Source organism: Triturus cristatus, chromosome 9, assembly GCF_964204655.1.
Source record: "Triturus cristatus chromosome 9, aTriCri1.1, whole genome shotgun sequence".
Taxonomy (NCBI): domain Eukaryota; kingdom Metazoa; phylum Chordata; class Amphibia; order Caudata; family Salamandridae; genus Triturus; species Triturus cristatus.
Window position 1 is genome coordinate 1,079,148,480 of NC_140592.1, and position 14,916 is coordinate 1,079,163,395.

Sequence of the window (14,916 nt, forward strand, 5' to 3'; positions counted from 1 at the left end):
GCTGAGCAAAAATTTTCAAAAAATATTATTCTGTAAACCCATGTACATATTTCATTTTTTTAGAAAAGAAAGTGGTCGCTCTCACTCTGGAAGATTTTTTGTCCTGAAGATGACCCTCAAAGTAATCATGGGTCGAAACGCCGTTGACGCCTAAAAAAACGTGGCCTAACTAAGGGCCATATGTAGGTAGCTAAATACCGGTCGGTAACGGCCGAAAATCGGTAAATATCCCGTTACCGACCGGTATTTAGGCATTTGAGATGTAGGAGGCATGATTTAAGGATTGGGTAATTTACCGAATCGGTAAGGGATCGGTAAAATACCGAATCGGTAAAATACAGATTCGGTAAATTACCGATTCCTTAAATCATATGTAGGGAGCACTCAAGTGAGTGAATTTCAGTAGTAAGGATTCGGTATTTACCACCGACTACAGGTTGATGATAAATAACGAATACCTTTCAAAAAGCTATATTTGGCTGATTTAAAAGTGCCGTGTGGCTGACATACATGCCCTTAGGGCATATATGTGCACCACATGTGCACACATGCACGAATCAGGGGTGCAACAGGGTGTCAATGTGACACCCTGCCACCCATGAATATGCTTCCCCTTTTACCGATTCGGTATTTACCCAATCGGTAATAGTAAATGGCTTCCCATTCATTCCTATGGGCCTCCAGGCCCATAGGAATGAATGGGAAGGGATGCATTATTACCGATTCGGTAAATACCTATTCATAAATACCGATATTTACCGAATCGGTAATAATTACCGATTGTTTACCTACATACTATTTACCGATTCATAAATACCGATAAAATTCGGTATTTATGAATCGGTAAATATAATTTATCTACATATGGCCCTAAGAGAGGACACAATTGTTATTTTGTGTAATGTGTTAATTGTTGTTGTCTTATCTTTCTCCTCTGCCATTGTTTGTTCAGTTTACACTTGTCAATGTTCACAATGTTGCTATTGCTTGTTTAACTGTCTGAGCGCCCTTATTATTATCGTGTTTTTCTTTTGTATCATATTGAATTTATATTAAATTTCATCTTTGAGATCATCTATGTACATTGTCATTGTGAAATTATGCTAGCATAGTTCCTTTCCTTTTCCTTTTCTTACAGATTGGTTTATATTTTGTTGGTTCAGCTCATGAACCACTGTTTGGAACATTGTTGTTACTGCCTCATGTTCTTGTTCTAGGGTTGCCCTTGTTGTTTGTAAATTATTAGAATCTTAGGCTTTTTTGCTCTCCCCAGTAAAGCTCTCTGTTTCTGCTACGCTACTGACAGTTTTCTGTGTTTTCTTAACATACCTTATCTTTACTTTTGTGCGTAAATTTGATTTTTCTGACACTCAAACTCAACTCTCATCACAACTTTCTGATTTGTCCTGGGTTGATCGTTCTACTGAGTTTGGAAATTCTTAGCTCTTTTAAGCTTGGTTATTTTCAAAGGACAGTATGCCTCTACAAAAGTTGTGAAGAGGTTGTCATATCATCACATCTTGGTGAGTAAACAGAGAGCCTCTGGCCATGTCTCATATTGGGGCAGTTAATCTTTGAAAGATTTTAATGGATTTTAGTAGTAATTGAGGTGGTGTTGTTATATTTATTTGCAAATCAAGCACTCTTAATTAGAATTTGATGAAGTAATGGTCTGACTAATCAACAAGTTGTCACCTGTCCAACCTCTAGTATCCGTGACAATATCCAATCCAATGTATGACCTCTTTCATGTGTAGCACCATACAGTTCTACTAAAAACCCAGCACCTCATTTACAAGAACTGACACATCACTGCTTTGTGTCAGAGATGCGTCAAAATGATTTCTGAAATGCTACATCATTCAATGCAATGGACGCACCATATTTATGGAATGTTCACCATGGCGTAAGGATCAGGCAGCATAAACAAAAATGCTCCCAGTGAGAAGGAGAATTAAATCTTGATCACTGAGGTGACATAGCACCAACATTAGCTATTAGCTACCTCAAAATTGCCATTAGGAAAGAAAGAGGCTATTTGACAGTCCTTAATGGCCAAGATCAACAGCGTGGGACAAGCCAAGAAGGCTTTCATGGACTGCAAGAAACCCTGGCATGACTTTAAGCACAGGACAAAGGAGAAACTGGCCAGCATTCCGAAGGCAGCCATGCAGACCAGAGGTGGAAACCTAGATCCCCAGGAGGAACTGGGTGCCTTGAAGGAGTGGGTGGCAGCTGTCATTGATGAGGAATTTGTGGCAAGAGTTCCAGGACAAGACAGTGCAGCCCACCTGGAACAACAATACATACAGGGTAAGTTGCTACAAGGTGCAATGTAGACAAATGGTTCATGTTTTGCAATGCTTCGAGCTAGGTCCCAGCTCTCCACTGTGCAGTGTGCAGGGCAAAGGGCAGGAATCTGGCTCATGTACTGTTAAACAGCACATAAGTGTAATCACACTGCCCTGTCACATGGGACACGGCTCAGTCCAGCTCCCCCAAGTTTACCCCTTCCATGTGTAAAGTGCAGTACCGGTCCAAGTTCACCTCTGTATACTGGCACTTGTAGTGGAATGTGCAATATGACTTACCAGAACTACAAGTTCCACAATATAAAGAAAAAACATGGACTGAACCAACACATCATGCATGGACACATCAATCCTGGTCAATCTCACTGTAACAATGCAGCCCAACTTGCACCATGCACCCACTGTGTCTCACTTGGGCCCATGCAAGCTCTAAAGAAAATGGAATGGAATGGCCTTGTCAGATGAGAAACTGCACACCTGAGAGGGGGGGTCAGGTGTAGTGCATGTGAATGATTAACACATAGGAACATGCCAAGAGTCACGTCTATAGTGAACTGCATGAAACTATATTGTACACAACTTGTCCCAACGTGTGGGTGTAGAGCACACAGGGGTCAGACCCCATGATAGGGACCTGCCAAACTCCTGTCATTAAATAAATTGGACTGGGTGTGGGGGTGAATGCAAGTGATGAACACCAGAGGACCATGTGTGTTGAAGTAAAATATGGTGTATGGCCCTGGTGGAACCCTGGTAGTGCAGTGCATTGTAGGCACTGGCTGAGTGTTGTGAGCCACTCACCTGAATCCCAGGCGGTTCTGATAAGGTGACTCTAGATCCCTGAGTTCCTTCTAGGGTCTACTATTGGTGACAGGGATGATACTGTAATGATGGCAGGCCCCAAGGGGAAAGGGGGTTGGGATTGAGAAAGATAAGCAAGATGCTGTGGTGCTCCTGCGTGGCAGCTACAATGGGGTCACAAAAGGCCTGTCTCCCATCTTGTATGAACGCCTGGTTAGAGGAGTAGCTTGGAATTACAAGAACAGTGATTTGACTCACAAGGTATTTATTCAACAAAATCATCAAAACGTATTTCTATGCTTTTAGTTCATACCCCAAAAAGACATCTAATAGTGTTCTGTCTTTCAGGGCAGAAAGCCTGTGTCACCTTGGAGTAGGGTTGAACTATGGATTCTCAATTAGTCGTTCTATGGATCTCGTAACATTTATCCTGTAGTGTTCTAAATGCAGTGCAAGGAATCCCTTGGCACCCACTTGTCATGTGCTGCACCTATTATTATATTATTATTATTATAGGTGTCCCAATTGTCATCCGTGTGTCAAGCCGGCATCTACCCTACATGTACTCCCAGGGTGCACAAATGGTTTTAGGGCTAGAAGGGTTTATTCTTTGCAGAGCCCTGCCAGTTGTGAGAGTCTATGGTGTGCTTCAAAAAATAAAAGGATTATTTTGTTTCTTAGAATCTGCTACTGAGCTCAGAGCACAAGAAACGATAACAGTTTTTAGCAAAACTCCTGATGTCAGCTTGTTTCTTTGTTGTCTTTTTAATTCTCTAGGAATCTGTTGTTGGAGCAGCCGCAGGGTCAGGACAAGGCAGAAGAGCAGCTGTATCCTGAAGTGAATAGAAGATAACTGGAACGGTGAGAGGAGGTTTGGTGAAGGGAAGCAGGTGAGTGCAGGACAAAGAGGCCAAGCAGGAAACAAGGGTGGGAGCAGCCTTTAAATAGAAGCCAGCAGCATGTCTCTAGAAAACAACACCTGTCGATTTTTGACAGTTGCTTTACATGAGTTTGCTTAGCAGGTACACCTGCTTCTGCCATGAGGGTCATGGAAAGTTCAATTTGAGCAAATCATTAAGTCTTGAAGTGCACCTGCGCTGACACCAGGGTCATGGAATGACCAACTTGAGCAGATTAATTAGTCTTTGAGTGCTTCTGCTGCTGCCCCCAGGGTCATGGAAAGGTCAGATTGGGCAGAGCAATTAGTCTTGACCGTTTGTCCTCATGAATTGGATTAGCAGGTGCACCTGTCATTGTTACCAAGATTCTAGAGTGTTCTTATGGATTTTTAATGAGCAGAATATTGAGTTTAGTCAACTGTTAAGGACAATAGTTCCCACCATGCCACTAGGGTAGGAAAACACAGCAAACCACATCACAGAGTGAATTTGGAGAAGTAGAAGGTATCAAGGAAAAAGGGGAAGTCCCTACCGAAATTATAGGGGCATAGAGGGTTGTGCAGTTGCTGGGAGATCATGACACTGAGCATGTCGAACTGCCATGGTGTCTGAATGGGGAGACATTGCCTAGAACGGAGGTGATAAGGGATATCTGTCCTGCAGTTCTGCTGACCAAGACACATAAAATGCTGTGTCTGACAGTGTCACATTTGTGTTGCAGCTGGGAAGGGATGACAGAGGGGAGACCATTGTAGTAGCACTCCTACATATGATATGGCCCTGAGTAACGATGTAGCATGAGGAAGAAGGGAGTCTAAAGGAAAAATGTCTCACCATGCCACATATGTTAAACTTGGAGGATGGGCAACAAGGATCTGTCACGATATAAGAGGAAATAGTTTGCCACCACAAATGGCAGCAGTCTGCTTTTCACGTTCTCTGCTGAGTTCTTGGAGTTTAGTCTGAACACGTTGTACAAGTTCGATAAATATTGCCCCTTGTTGTTCTGTTCTGGTCAGTCCCTAGCACCTAGACATAACATGCTAAACACAGCTGCAATGCTGGAGATTTGTGCTTTAATATTATGGGGATGCGTGGTTTTTTTTACACACACTTTGAGAAAGCAGTTCCATGGAGAAGAGCTATGCTGTTCCTATGATGTAAACCTTGCTGTCAAAGCACAGAGATCTTCTTTTATATAAATAAACTTCTTCCAGCCAAGGGGAGGGTGGTTAGGCCTCATAGTGCTTTTTCCACTGTCTTTATATAATGACGTCCCCCTTTGTACACTATGGAATTATAACAATGCTAATTGTTTTTAGTTTATGCATTTTGCTGCTGGTAGTGGCTTGTATACTGTATTGTAGAGCACGATAGTTAAAATTAAAATTTTGAACTATTACAGTGACTCTGCCAATTCCTATTATGGACAAGTAAGAGTGAGCAAGCGAAAAGGTATGTCTTGCAACCACAAATCCGGAGATAGTCGGGAGTGTTGTGTTCTGGGTTGTCTAATCATTTGTAGCTTCGTGATTTTGGGGGAGAACGAATGTGACACTATAGCTAGTCGGTTTTGGGGATTTTGGGTACTAAGGTGGTAGGTTGGTACACCCTTATACACCGAGGTCCTTTTGTTCTGCGCATACTTCTGAGTAGGTGCAGAATCCCCGCAACAGTGGATGGGCCCAGGTGTATTACAAACCTGGGTAGGCACATGTCACTAATTCTAGCACTACAGCCATGTGGGTTACTGCTCATCCCATAACCCCCAAAAACAGCAAGCCATGTCAGTCCCTTGGATATGGTCATACATATTGTTGGTGCTGTAGGCAGATAATAGTCAATGTATTTTCTGGGTACCATCAATCTGTGGCAGTAAGTTTAGTGCCTGGCCCAGACATATACACATACAAAGGGGCAACTGAATAAAAAGATGTCTGCAACTCTGCATATCACCTAACCTGTCAATTATTGTGTTAGTGCAGATGCCTCTATGTTGCATATTAGAACACATATACAGCACAATATTGCACTGATATACGATGCCTCTATAGCTTCTATCTTGAAATGCCTCGAGTTTTCTTCCTTCCTTCCCCCCCTTTTTTATCCAAAGGATGTTTTTGCTTATTCTGCTCTCCTTCCTATGATCCCCATATTGGACAAAGAGTACCCTGAGCCCCATGCCAGTGGTAGTTGAGGCACGATCATTGACAATAGTGGGTAAGCCTCATTTCACAACATTAATATTTTGAGTACTGTTCTTAAAGCCTGACTCTGCCACTATAGAGAATAAGTGGCATTGAGCACATAGCATTTGGATGGTGCATGGGGTATATTCAGCCACACAAAATTGACCATGCATTGCCATATGCTTTCATACACTAGCAATGTGCATCAGACAGCCAGAGTGAAGTTCATCTCACCAAATGTATGTGCACATTATGTTTTGTGACAGTATCCTTTATATCACCATTACATTTTGGGAAAATGCTCCTCTGTCACCCCATCTAACATGTCACTGGCATGCAGTGCTCTGAGGGATGCTCAGGGACCATGCATTATCACATACCTACAGCTTATCTTAGAGGTGAATTATATATACTAAAAGGTGTGTTTAAGACTTGGCAAACAGCTTGTTGAAGTAGTAGGCCTCACCTAAAAATGCAGACATACCATCTGCAGTACTATGCCTGACTCAACTTCAAAATACTACTTGATTAGACGTGTGATAGCTTGTGTCATTACTAGTTGTGGGCGGTAACCTCTGCTCTGCCGTTGGAGTTCACAGCATTTTTGTCAGTTTGCGCTCTAACTGGAAGATGGAGCTTGCCGAAAACTCCACCTATGATACATAGCAGTTTGCTGGCACCTGTTGCTAGTGTTAACCAACCGGCATACCATTGTGCATCACAGGGAAGTTGGCTGTCCTTGCTGCCGTGCCTTCATTTGATAGCTTTACTCTGAGACAGCAGAGAGAGTCATCTGATTGTTTAAAGGCATTGTCTATCAGCAAAATCCCTGCCTTTTCCTGCTTTGTTTCTTTTGTTGGAGTGTCCCAAAGAGCTGGCATCTTCCCCTCATTGGGTGCTGGCGAGAGGACCCCAGGCATGTTGGGAAAGTGGAAACGGGATATAAATTAAACAAGCCACATGGGCTCACCTTCTGAGGGTAGGCGAGCAAGGCCTCGGCTCACCTTCGGGGTGTTTGCTTGATCTTCCTCAACTCTTAAGCGCCGTGCGAGCTCAGGACCCTGCAGACATGACAGCATACCCACACCTGCTGTCTTCCCCCAAGGCCATTCTGGAGATCCAGCGCAACAAGGTAAGAGGTTACGAGGTCTGACGGGGAAGCAGGGAACAAGCTGCATTGCCTGCCATCTGTCTATGCATGGGCTTGTTCCATAGCCTTCACCAGCTCCCTCGGTTTCAGTAGTTCCAAACTTCACCTGACCCCACCAATCATGAGTAGGCCTGGGCTAAATTTCCGTTCCGCTCACGGAAATTGCGATAATTTGACATTTTCGCGTTCCGCGAAGAGCGTGAAAATGTCAAAATTTCCGTATTCCACAGCTTAGCGATAATTAGTTTCTTGCTCGCGCTGTAAAATAATACATTCTCGCACGCGCGCGATCGCCTTACCTGAATCCCCGCGTTCGCCGACAAATTTTCCCGATCCGGTCGCGTTCTCCACGAGATGTTGGATTGTTGTTAGCCATTTGCGCTGTCTCGCGACAGTTTGCGCCCGCAGTAATGTCATTGGTCGCGCGATCACGTCTTTCTTGTACCGCGAGAAGAGTGAAAACAAGATGGCGACAACCGCATGGGTAAGTTGGCGAGCCGCGACCACGCCGAAAATACAGCGAACGGGCGGGAAAAAACTTCCGCATCTTCGCGATATTTCCACGTGTTTGCGGAGATTTTTAACATTTTCGCGATAATTTGCGAAAGTCACTTTCGCAAATTCCGCCCACCCCTAATCATGTGTCCCTCTGTTTGTCTGGGATCCTCATTCTTCACGAGCTCTGGAATCCTTGTTAACTCCCTGGCCTGCAGTAGTTAGAGGAAATAGGAGTAATCCTGGACACATCACCATTCTTCATAGTCTTAAGCAGGGAAAATATTGTTTTCGATGGATTGGAACTCTCTAAAATGTTATTGTCCACATACTCAGCCCTAGCTCTTCGGATTAGCTTATGGTACTGATTAATGGCCGCTCGGTAGTTCGATTTACCAACTGCATCGTACGTGCGTCTCCACGTACGTTCCAGCTGTTTGCAGTGCTTTTTTGCTTTAGCTAGCGACTCGTTAAACCAAGGTTTGGATTGATCACGGTTTATCCTAGTCAGCTTAGATGGAATACAACTGTCCAGGCCTGCTATTACCCAGTCATGGACTAGCATATCCGCTGCCTCAATGTCCGATGGTAGTTGAGGCCTATGGCTGGACCAGTATGTAGACAGCCTACTGCTGTCTAACTTGTGCCAAGGTGGTTTTAAAGCAGAGGTCGAGCAATGCTCTCTCGGCTTGCCCCACCATTGTAGTGTGAAGATCACCAAAAAATGATCTGTCCAACACTGTGGGGCTGAAGGATCCATCGTCAACCAGGTAAGATTGGAAAATAAAGGATCCAGTACGTGCCCAGCTGCATGTGTATGTTCCTGTACCCACTGAACCATTTGGAGTGCTTCTAGATCGGCCAGAAAGCTCGCGATTTCAGCCTTCTCCACGTTATCGCAATGGAGGTTCAAGTCTCCTATAATGCTGAAATTTGCCGCTTGACTGGCGTGCAGTGCAGTCCTATTTACCAAGTCTTCCCGAAAAGCACCTGACGGCCCGGGTGGGCGATAGATGAGAAAGCCAGAAATGGTGAGCTTGGGATTCAACCCAATTTTGAATAAGGCGCTTTCACAGCCAGTCACATTCTCTCTACTGAGACTACAAGCATAGATGTTCTTTGTAATGATTGCAATGTCTCCCCCGCGTTTCCCCTGTCTATTTAAGTTCTTCATACCAAATCCTGAAGGAAGAGCTAACCAAGATTCAGTGGTAGAATCCTGGGTTAGCCAAGTTTCAGTTAAAAAGAGGATATCGGGGGATTCATCCTCCAAGAGATCGAAAACCTCAGCATGGTGTTTTGACAAGGAGCGACAATTCAAGTTCATAAACTTGAAGTACGTATGGCCAGGGGGGCAGGTCTCAGGCATCACCCCACGAAGTTGAAACGCACATCCTTTACATTTACTAGGGTCATGTAGAGGGTGCCATGAAAAAGGCAGGCAATTGGGTTGCAACCCCCTCAACACAGCGCGTGAATAGCATTGGCGTATAGAGGGGGACAGGACAGGGGGACTGGCGACTGGCGGCGACCCGGCGCGAACGGGCACAGACGAGCTTGCCTTTGGCGCACCGCCGGCGCGCCACCGGCGCGCCCGCTGCCTTGCCTTCTTTAGAAGCTCCGGGAGTTGGGGGATGCTGTCCCAGGCTGAAGAGCAGCAAGGAGCTCCTGTGAGGTTTGACATTTAGGTTGGTGGGTGAATGTGAGTGATGGCTGTCACAGGGGTTGTGGTGGTATTTCTCACCCCTCTGTGGTCCTCAAGCTTGCGCTGTCTCTCTTCTCCAAGTCCTAACCAACACCCTTTCGATTCTGACAATGACCAGCACCACATCTCTCCTCCAAACCAGACCAGCATCCCTCTCACCCAGACCCCTATGAGCTGTTCCCTTCTCTTCCACCCACACACAGCAGTGAAGACGGGGGCCCAGGGTTTAACCCCTTTGGGCCCCTTGGGCAGCATCAGATACAGCGCCCAGGATTCAACGTCTCCCTGCCAGCGCCCTCTTCACCTTGAACTAGTGACAGTCCAAGTGTGGGTGAATGAGGCGTGCAGCTCTGAATTAGGGGTGGAGCAACTCCGCTCATGGAACTCCACGGATATGAAACTCCGCAAAATTCAGTGTAGTGCACATCCGCGAGCTCTGCCCACCCTTAGTCAGTACTTGGCTGAATATGTGAATAGGTGTAGGAGTACACCTGTACAAGTGCCATCAGATATTTAAGTAAGTATACTAGTATATGACTGTCTGTTTAACTAACTCTATGACTCACTAAATGTGTATGTAAGTGATTGAAGAAATGGGTCACTACCTGTGTTGGTGAATACAGGGGTTTGAAAGTCTGTCTGCAACTGCCTTTGATAGTGCTGGATACATAACTAGTTTCTGAGCATCTGAGTGAATGTATAAGTATCTCTGCAATGTCTCATGGGGTGAGAGAGAGTATCAATTTGAGAACATGCATATCAGATGCTTTTTTCGGGTGGTATGCTTTATGTAATACTTGGTATATGGGTTTTCAAGTGCTTGAATAACTTTGTGAAACTGAAAAGGACATCTCTTAGTGTTTAAATACAAACCACGGTGGATTCTGCCATAAGTACAGCCTATCATAGTAGAGTTTTGTGTAATAAATGGTGCGTATAAGACTTGCCAAACGGCTTCATGCCATATCTACAGCCAATCTCAGAGGTGCGTTATGTGTACTAAAAGGTGCGTTTGAGACTTGGCAAAGTGCTTTTTCATGTCAAGCCAAGCTGACAGTGAGTGTGCACAGACAGGCTCTGCGCTTGTAGGCCGCAGCCATGTTTAATAGACTATTTGTCTAGATGGATGACTAGGTTTTGTCAGTACTTGCCTACATATCTGAGTGGGTGGAGAAGTCCACCTGTAGAAGTTACATCAGTTGTTTAAGTAAGTGTGCCAGTATATGGCTGTCTGTTTTAGTAAGTCTATGCTCTCTAAATATATATGTAAATGGCTGAATGAATACCTCAGTGCTCATGCTGGTGAATAGAAGGGTATGTAAGTGTGTCTACAACTGCCTTTGATTCTGTTGGGCACATAACTAATTTCTGAGTATGTGAGCAAATGTTAAAGTCCCTCTGTCATTGTCTGAGTGGGTGGGACAGAGGGTCTATGTTTCTGAAAACATGTATGTCAGTTGTATTGTGGGTGATATACTCTATGTAGTATTTGGCATAAGGGTATATAAGTGCATGAGAAACGTACTCAAAGTTAGAAGGAAATCGCATATTTTTTAAGCACAAGTCACCGTGTTTCATAGCATACCTACAGCCTATCTCAGGTGAGTTATTTGCACTAAAATGTGTCTTTAAGATTTGATGGAGGGGTTTTACATGCTAGGTCAAACTGGCAATGACAGTGCATTGACAGTCTCTCCACTAGTAGGCCTGACCCTTGCTTAAATAACTATTTGTCTGGATGGATGACTAGGTTCTGTCAATACTTGTCTTCTTATCTGACCGAGTGTAGGACTCCACCTGTAGAAATGCTATCAAATGTTTAAGTAAGTGTGCCGGTATATGACTGTCTGTTTTAGAAACTCTATGACTTTATAAATGTTATGTATATGTAAGTGGCCGAACAAATAGCTCAATGCCACTGGAGGTGAATACAGGCATATACAAGTGTGTCTGCAAATGTCCTGATACTACTGGATACACCCAGTCAGACAATAACAGAGGGACTTTTACAGTATGTCACTGAATATGTAAATGACTATGCTGCTCTATGATTAGTTGTCTTACTATCTCTATGGGTCTCTATATGTCTATGTAACTAGCTGTATGAATTGCTTATTTACTGAATTAGTGAGTGCTGAGGTGCAAAACTGTGTGTGCAACTGGCTCTGTGACTCATGCTTACATAAGTGTTGTATGGGCATGTGACTGAATGTGTAAGTGCCTCTGGCTTTCTCTGACTGGGTGTGTGAGTTTGTTTTTCTGAATGGGTAAGTGATGTGCAGTGTGGGTTAGATACTGCATGTATAACTACACAAATAGGTCTATAGGTACATATGAAACTTACTAAGATTAAAACTATATTTAAGTACAAAGCACTCTGTCCTATAGCCTACCTACAGCATACCATAGGAATGAGTTACATGCTGCATGCATACATTCTCTATAGGTATGTCAATGAATATCCACACACCTCTGACTCTCTCTCACACAGTAGATAAGTATTAATTGTTTCTTACAAAAGTATAAATGTTGTACTGCATGTGAAGCACTGCATATTTAACTATACCTAGCACTCTCATACTGCACATGTGACTCAGTATTACTTAAAAGGACGTCTTGCCATTTGGGCACATACAACCTGTCCTATAACTAACCAAAACTCACCCTAAAAGGTATCTAATATATAGTGGGTAGGTTTCAGAGGTTCATGTGTTATCTACTTCTACAGTGCATGTTTTTTTCTCTTTCAATTCTATGACTTGTAGTCCTCTTTCAAAATGGAATAGATAAGACTACAAGTCCCAGAGTACACAGAAAAACATTTTTTGTCAGCAGCACATGGTCCTATAAAACTTTGCAGTTGACTATAAGTTTAAAGCTTAGCAAGCATGTTTTTTCTACCAACTAGAGCATGATGTAAAACAGCACATGTACAATATACAGTTAAATATCATCTCATAAAGTTACAAAACGTGTCTGTATGTCAGACTCACTTTAATCAACCTCACATAGACATATACCTTTTAAATCAATTTTTTTCCCCAAAGTTCATTCTAATTCACATACCTGAAATTTAGGCTTGTTGGTCAAATTGTTTTTTTTTGCTCTTATAAGTTATTAGATAGATTAAATTGTCTCAGAAAATGTGAAAACTAAGCATAAGATTGGCACACCACTTTCATACAAAGTAACCATTAATTGTAACCTTCTCAACTTTGCACTCTTTGATACTGCGCAAGGCAGAAAATAAAAGCATATCTTTTATATTTTAGTTTTGTACGTTCAATTCTGAATGGTTAGTATGTGTTAACCCTTTCATGCACTTTTATTTAAAGGAGCCCAATATGGAAGGGATTTGTGCATATTCGCGACAAATTCACAAATAATTATAGGAGTCCAAAATCATATTCAGCTAGCTTTTTTATTACTTTAAAAGTACACTATACTTTATAAGAAATCCCTCAGTAGGAAACAAAACTCTTGTTCTTCAACAATGAGTCTGAACACCTCAAATATTTTTTAAAAAGCAACTCTCTCTTTAACACCGTTACCCCTATACTCTTTCAGCAGTCTCCATAGCAACCCACTAGAACCAGCAGGTCACATGTTAGCAGCACATTCTATAAGAACTATACTAGTTGCAAAATCAACTACAGCAGGTGTGATTGACTATACGCAATTAAAAGCATATCCAAGTTTGCATTCCTTTTTATTTTATTTTTACCACAGCCAATCACATATCTACTTACTTATCCTTTAAAAACGCTACCTAATTTTATTTACCTGCATACTTACACCATCCAATGAAATATGTGTTTTTTTTATACAGGACCTCACCTCCATTTTAACTGCCATTCATATTGAAAAGTGTCTCATTCAGCTCCAGTCTTCTCCAGTCTGCTAGTGCAGCTTCACATCAAAATGGTTCGAGTGTGGATTGGGCTAGATAGGCTGCTAGAAAGAGTGAGATTGGCAGGGACTTGGGTTTTCCTAATGTGGACATTAGTTGGGTTGGCCACAGCTGGTTAAAGTGGCATTAATTTCTGCCTTTGGTTGAAAGCATTTTGGATTGCCAACCCACGGACCTCATGATTGTGCACTGTGGTGGCAATTACCATGACACGCTGACTGGGGTAGGATTGGAAATCCTAATTAAAGACAACTTAAAACAATTATTGACAATTTTCCCTCACACTGCCTTTGTGTACTCCAACATATGGCAAAGCCAGAAATGGAAGTGGCTGATCAATTCCGTCCACAGATTGACAAAGCCGGTAAAAATGTTAATAAAACGATTTCTGCATTCCTCGGAGACCATAACATTAGCTCTATCTACAACTGCTTGTGTTTTGAAATGCATGGAATCTTTAGAAGTGATGGGGTACAATTCATAGATGAAGGCAACTTGACAGACAAAGGCAACAGGGTGTTTCTCAGTAATTTGAAACTCTGCATCCTGTCTTATGTGTAGATGTCATATGTACACTATCAACACAAAGGCTCTTCTCAGACCCACTCTAAATCCGCAAAATGTTGTCAGTTTTCTTTAAAAATATATATTTTTTTAAATTCTTGAATATTTTGTGAATACACACAACAAAAGCATTCAATAGACACAGCACATTCAAAATTCATAACTACATATGTGATTCTGTGCTTCACAATGAGTATATCAGTATCTAAATTTCTGTACAAGTGCATGTATAAGTCTCTGAGTGTATCTCTGAGTGGGTCTATAAACATTTTAGTGGATCTGTCAGTGGGTGCATAAATGTCTCAGTGGGTCTCTCAGACAGTCTGTCAGTGGGTGTATGAGTGTCTGAAGGGGTAAGTGACTGGGTGTGTGAGTGTCTGAGTGGGTTTAGGAGTCACAGCATAAGTGTCTGAGTGGATCTGTGAATGGGTGCATGAATGTCTAAGTAGGTGTGTGAGTGGGTGCATGAGTGTTTGAGTGAGTCTGTTAGTGGGTACATCAGTGTCCAATTGGGACTCTGAAAGCATGCATGAGTGTCTGAGTGGGTTTTTAGTGAGTAAATGAGTGTATGAGATAGTCTGTGGGTGGGTACATGAGTGTCTGAGTGGGTCTCTCAGTGAGTGTGTGAGTGTCTGAGTGAGTCTGTGAGTGGGTGCTTGACTCCATGAGTGGGTCTATAAACAGGTGCATGAGTATTTATATGGGTCAGTAAGTGGGTGCATGAGTGTCTAAGTGGGTCTGTAAGTGGGTGTATGAGTCTGGGTGTGTGAATGGGTGCATGAGTGTTTGAGTAGATCTGTGAGTGGGTACATGAGTGTCTGAGTGGTTCACTGAGTGGGTGCATGAATGTTTGAGTGGGTCAGTTAGTGAGTATGAGTGTCTGAGAGAGTC